General features: G+C 45.3%; 1 pseudogene; it reads left to right on the forward strand.

Annotated features, from left to right (window-relative positions):
* Positions 1–1,836: 1,836 nt before the first annotated feature.
* LOC101645046 lies at positions 1,837–2,488 on the forward strand (annotated as a pseudogene).
* Positions 2,489–6,202: the final 3,714 nt, after the last annotated feature.

A 6,202-nucleotide genomic window follows, 5' to 3' on the forward strand; every position in this document is an offset into this window, starting at 1 on the left:
AGTTGTTGCATGAGACCTTTTTAAAGTGTTGGAAGCAAGGATGTTGCTTTGAGGACTAATGTGCACCTAACCCGTCAAGGTCTTTTCAGTACCTTACATGCATGTGAACGTTGGGCCTTGAATAGAGAAGACAGAAGAAGAATCAATACATTTGAATTGTACTGGCAAAGAATATTGAAGATACCATGGACTGCCAAAAGAATAAACAAATCTATCTTGGGCTAAGTGGAGCCAGAATGTGCCTTAGAAGCAAGGATGGTGTGTTACTTTGGGTAGACTAGAGAAATCTAACGACACTCGTGTGTAAGAGAGAGCCCTATATCAAAGAGCCATTGTATATTGAGAAAACATCCCAGCCCAAGATCAAGTCCCTAAGTCAGTATTAGCCCATTTGTCCTATACTAGTCCATAAATTCCTCTTCAGACTCATGTAGCCACTCGCAATGATGCCAAATGCAGCAAGATCACAGGCTGGTGGGTGAAAAGTCTTGTGGATCCAATGGTGGTGGAAGCATCTCCCGGGCTCTGGCTGCTATCAGGGTGGCTCCATGTGGCTTATCAACAGGAATGTGAAAGAGAGGAAGTTCCTAGAATCCTCATGAGAAGGCCACGCCCACAAGGAGACACCATCAGGCCGTGACCCCATCGAAGGGGTAGACTCCGCCCTATTCGCTTTTAAGATCCTGAAGTTGACACCAGATTATGTAACTGCAGCAGATGCGAAGACTTCCATCTCTCACTTTGGGCATGTCAGGAGAGACTCTCCCCTGGAGAAGAACTACCTGCTCGGTCAGGTAGCTGGGCAGTGAAAGGCAGGAAAGCCCTCGACAAGATGGATCGACATAGTGGCTACAACAATGGGCTCACACCGAAGAACAATTGTGAGGATAGCACAGGACCAGGCAGTCTTTCCTTCTGTTGTGCAGAGGGTCTTTATGAGTCAGAACCAATCCAATGGCATCTAATAGCAACAAGATGGACATCTAGCAAATGAGCAGATCTATCTTGGAAGAACTGCAGCCAGGATGCTCCTTAGAAGGTCAGATGCTTGTTAATATGAGGGACCAGTCCCTGCAGAGGGACATCATGCCTGGGAAGGTAGAGAGTCAGAGAAGACGCGGAAGACACTTGCAGGGACAGTGAACAAATTGAATGTGGCTCTTCTAGCCAGTCTCTAACTCGCACCAGTGACCTTCCCTGCATGAGTCTGTAAGAAGGTATGGAAGACACCGATAGGAGTCATATGTGGGTAATTGCAAACAGGACCCCCTGGAGTGTCATCTTGCTATGTATAAAATGAGTTCTCTGAGAAGCAGGAGGCTCATTACCAGCAAGAGCCAGGAAAGGAAGCTGTGCTCTGGACTCAAGATCGCTGCACAGTGAACTGCCTGGGTCCAGATGACAGCCATACCATCAGAGGAGCAGCAGCAGAATCAGAAGCCAGTGCATAGAGCAAAGTAATGGACTTCCCAAGTTACGCTGAGTGGTTTTGTGCGGGAGGCAGGTTTGTGGAGTGGGGTGCCTGTGCACTTAATTGAGAAAGTTGGACTTGCTGACCCACGGAAGTAGCGCGGAGTGCCTTCAGGCTGAGGCTGACTGGAGTAGGGTGCCACTGGGCACTTAATTTAGGAAGCTGGGCTTGCTGGCCTCTGGAAAAGGCGCGGAATGCATTTGGGTTGATCCTTATGCAGTGGTATGCCCCTTTGGGCATTTGTTAGCAGGCCTGAAAGTTTGTACCATGTCTTGGTAAACAACTACCCTGAGAATTTTTCACTGGCATTACAACTTGTTAACTTCCTTAATAAACCCTTCAATCATGTTTTGTCACCGACCAGGATGAGAAAGAAGTACTATCTTTGGGCCGTGGCGCGGAAATGGCAAGCTTGCTGCCCCGGCCAAGCCTGCTATCTCCTCAGGGCCTACAGTTCATCACACCATGCTAAGAACACTTCTGAAGAAAACTGGGCATACTGTTTCCAGTTGCTGGTGTTGGATGACTCCTGAGTGTGCCTCAAGCCGAAGCCCAAACTGACACCCCAAATACAGAAGCTTCTGAATCGAGAAGCCAAACGTTATGCTCTCCGTTTGAAAGAAGCAAAAATTGTGACAAAGTACAAAGATGCCAAAAGTGTATTGTTGGTCACTTGTAAGATATGCAACGGAAGAGTTAAACATCAGGGTAAAAGTAGAAGTTTCTCTTCTCCCGGAAGAGCAGTCTTGGCACTCCTATGGCTAACCCCGCTCTGAGGACACCGGAGAGGAAGGCTCAAAGTTCTTTGAGCCGCAACCATGAAATACCAAGTTCCAAGGGCAAGAGCCCCGCCTTGATCTTCAGAACACCTACATGTGGACGGTCAACACCCACTTTCTCTTCCTCAAAGAGTGTGAGCAAAACAAAGACACCCCTTTCTCAACTAAAACTGTTACTCAGCAAGAACCCCCAAAGAGCCCACAGACGGACTTCAGAAATTTCTTGTCTTCTCTGTAAAGGTTGGATTTTGAAAATAAGAAATGTCTAATGTAATTTCTGAAATTAAAAGTAATCAGAAAAACAAGAATTTTTGCTTAAAAAAATGAATATGAGGTCCAAGAGCAAACTTTTCCTGGGCATCCATCAATGATTATGGGGAAATACCTTACTGGAATGAGTACCCGAATCCTACCTACTTCTGAAGGTGGTTGCCAGCATCACAAATCACAGGAAGGAGTCAAGAGATAAGTGGACTTTAAAAACATTTTCGTGATTTTTGCTGTTTTCTTTCTCAGGACACTGAGATGGATTTCTCCTGGGTGTCACAAAGAGGACCAAGCATCTCTGTCTTGGTGTCCCCACACCCACCTGAATAACTGGATCTGTAAAATCTCAATAATGTTGCTATTTTGAGAACAAAATAATTTGCTCTGGTGAAGACCTATTTCCAGGTCTGAAAATTACAGATACGCCTTTAAAAAAATGACAAGGTAGGGATGTAGTCAATGTACCTTTTTAAAAGCTCTTCAAATAAATGATTTAGATGTGTTGGACTATTAAAAAAAACCTTTAATCGTGGGTTTTGTATGTGAGTTCTGTGTAGCCATAGCAATGGATATTAGAACCTAGGGGTAAATTCTAGACCCTAAGACATGGCTTTCAGAATGGACTCAGTAGCAATGGCGTGAGGGCGCAGAGGCTGACTGTCATTCTGCGTCCGTCGAACCCCTCTGAATGGAAACCCACTTGACGGCCCTTTACAGCAGGAAGCTCTTCGGCAAGTGCTTTGTGATCAGACATGAAGAAAAACTCAGGATTTGGAGTTTGTATGTACCCCTGTTTTGTTTTCAAGTGCCACTTTCTGAATTTTATGAGCATGGATGTCTGGAGAAATGGAAACTACTGGGACCTGTGCTTTTACTTCTGCCATAATGAGTCGAGGGAGCAAGTCAAAACAGATTTGGTGGAGTATTTGAAAGCGTCCTATTTCTACACCTGTTTCCTGCAAGTCTGCAGCAGTTCCCCTCCGCCCAACAGTTGCTGTGGGAATAATGGCTACAGTTAGTGGAGTGCTGAGTATGTGCCAGCTCAGGAGGTGCTGCTGGTAGTATTCACCTCTGTGCAAAGATCAGTCACTGTTTAGGGTCAGACAACTCGTAAATGCCATGGTCCAGATAGAGGTCTTTAAAACAGAAAGCCCCAGTATGTTCGCTGACCCTTACACCATGAAAGATATGAAATTAGTAACCCGTCCAATCCACACCAGTCATCTTTGGGTTGATTTTCATTGACATAGCAACCATTTATTGTTTATTAAACGTGCCAGACTGAAGGACCACTGAGTGGGTCTAGACTCCCAGTGGCGCTACGGACAACAGAGGGAAATACTGCCCAGTCCTGCACCCGCCTCCTAATTGTTATGTTTGAGCCCATTGTTGCAGCCACCATGGCAATCCATCTTGTCCAGGGCCTTCCTGGTTTTTTTGCTGCCCCTCTACTTTACCAAGCATGATGTCCTTCTCCAGGGACTGGTCTTTCCTGATAACATGTCAAAACTATATACCTAGGTCCTAGGTATATGTTAATGACCAGGAGATCTAAAAGAAGTTTACTGAGTGGTAGAGAAAGACAGACATGTCACATTTGTAATTTATAAATGTATATGCTTGAAAGAACAAAGACAGGGTCCTGATTATATAACGAGGTGCTAATTGGGATATGGGAGCTGAAAAGGTCCTATTAGGAATTTAAAGTCAATTTAAAGCTGAGAACTGGCGAAGAGCATTCTGGGTCTACTGAACCCTTCTTTGAGGTGCTCAGTGCTCCAGAAGGTTTCATGTGGTCAAGGTTGTGAAAAAAAACCTGTCTTAAAAAAACAAAAACACCTGTCTTTGGGAGAAAAGCTTGATGCCAGGTGTGCAGGCCATGGTATAGATTGGGATTTTATCTTAAATACAAGATGAACCTCTTAAAAGTGTCTTGCATGGGGAATGCAACAATGACTAACAATTTACAGATGTCACCCCGGCTACATGGGTGGAGATAGCAAGGATGACAATATCTCAGCTAGCACTGTTGGGTCAGGTGGTGGTAGTGGAGTTAGAGAAAAGTAGAAAGATTCTAGATGTATTTGGGGTGAGTCTGGCTAAAGACCCTGGCTTGGATACACGTACTGAACTGGAGATAAGATTCAAGGTGTATGAGAACGCAGGGAATTGTTTCCTTTTCAGGTAAACCACCCTGACACGATGGTGGGGTTTCTCCCTAAGCAAATCCCATCTGTTTTTCAAAGCAAAGAATGTGAACTCAGCACGTGAAAATCGAGGTTGTCCCAAGCATAGTGATACTTGTATTTGTGATTCTCCTGAGAAACCATGGATCCGGGCTGGGAGGAAATGCAAAGGAGACAGGGCTCAGATTCTTGGCCTGTTAAACTCACACTTGAAATTGTTTCAGTAAATGGCCCTGGTTGTTACTGTTGTTTATAAACACATGAGTTGGGATGGTCAAGTTTCAATAGTCATTTTCAGTGGGTGGGAATTCTATGTAATTAGTAGGTTGAACAGGCATACTTCCTGTGAGAGTTGGGTTTATTGTGCCAACCTAGCCAATGAATACATGTGGGATTCACTGAAGGGCAGTTTAATTGAAGGGCACATAGATAAATGGTTCAGCCAGCCTTGCCTTTATGGTCTCTTGCTCTTTGTTGGTCAGACCAGGGTGCGGCTGCCTTAGCTAGTTCTCTGCCTCAGCTGGCAAGGCTCACTTCCTGCGAGACATCCCTGACGAAAAGCCACATGGACCTACCCCGATGCAGCCCTGGGTGCTGGGACACCCGTGTGAAGACCCCTGCTAGCACTGAGAGGCTTACACATCCACTGATTCGGCTTTCCTCCTACACTCAGCGTCATTGCATGTGTTTTATGTTTTGTGAGTTTGAGGAGGACTCTGTAGATCGGTGTCGGACATATGGGCTAAAGTCGGACTTATGGGCTTGGACTGGACTGGGGTGGGATGCTTTCTTAATGTACACTTACCCTTTATGTAAAACCCTCTCTGATACCCATATGAATTTCTCTGGATTTGTTTCTCTAGTCTACCCAGACTAACACCCTTCTCCTGGAAAGTCCCCTCAAAAGGACAATAAGGGAACAAGAAAGACATAAACACCCAAAGAAAAAATGACCAGTGAGCCCACAGCAAAAAATTTAGCAGAACCAATCCTCACACGGAAAGCGTCTCCTCTGCCTGTCCCACATGCACCTGCACAGTGGGCTGGGCTGAGGAAGGCCGGTTGCTCTCCCAGCAAGCTCAGCAGCAGGAACCAACCTGCTCCCATGTGCCGACGGCTCACTCCTCTAGATTCCTATTCCTATTTTCTCTGCAACTCTGGAGTGCTCTCTTCCCTATATGCACAGAGGTCCGCAAACTTTTTTTCTGAACAGGACTAGAGAGAATACAGGCTTTCAGGGATTCAAACCATCCTCACTCGATTGTTTTGTAATCCAGGTCTAATGAGAAGAAGAATCGTTTTGGGGCAGAGATAGCATTTGGCTTAATTAGGGCTCAAAAGGTTTCCTGTCATCAATATTGACTCCAAAGATTCTTCCGTTAAGACTGCTGTCATGGGGGGAGAATCAAGGGAAATAGAGGAAAGAGCTGGGAGGCAAAGGGCATTTATAGAGGTCTAGATAAAGACATGTACATATGCAAATATATTTATATGAGGAT

This window comes from Echinops telfairi, unplaced genomic scaffold (assembly GCF_000313985.2).
Source record: "Echinops telfairi isolate 266 unplaced genomic scaffold, ASM31398v2 ScPeMD7_2565;HRSCAF=3150, whole genome shotgun sequence".
Lineage (NCBI taxonomy): Eukaryota > Metazoa > Chordata > Mammalia > Afrosoricida > Tenrecidae > Echinops > Echinops telfairi.